Source organism: Meleagris gallopavo, chromosome 7 (assembly GCF_000146605.3).
Source record: "Meleagris gallopavo isolate NT-WF06-2002-E0010 breed Aviagen turkey brand Nicholas breeding stock chromosome 7, Turkey_5.1, whole genome shotgun sequence".
Taxonomy (NCBI): Eukaryota; Metazoa; Chordata; class Aves; order Galliformes; family Phasianidae; genus Meleagris; species Meleagris gallopavo.
In genome coordinates this window covers 22,853,779-22,854,181 of record NC_015017.2, presented here as the reverse complement: position 1 = coordinate 22,854,181, position 403 = coordinate 22,853,779, and positions in this window count along the sequence as shown.

The following is a 403-nucleotide window of genomic DNA, read 5'->3' as shown; positions in this document are numbered from 1 at the left end:
AAAAAAAAGCCAACCAAGCTGAAGAATCTGACCAAGCAGCCCCCTCTTCCCATGCCTGCTTCTCCCTGGAACAGCTTCCAGAAGCATTGTGCTGGCACAGGCTCAGGGTGGTTCCTGTCTCCTTAGAATTGGTGAGAGGCTTGTTTCTGACTGGCCGTAGCAGGATGACCCTTTCTTCTTTTGAGAATATGCTCAAAAAGAGTCTTTGCACAAATAATACTGCTGCTGTTATTTCTAATATTTTTGAAGGCTGCTTCTTCTGCATCAAACTTCAGGAATTTGTTTGGGTTCTCTAATCTTAATATGATTCATTCTTCAATCCTGAAAGGTTCAGTTAAGCAACTAACTCAGACTTATGTTGTGATCCAGGAGTCAGTTGACCTGGCTAGAAAGCATCAGAATC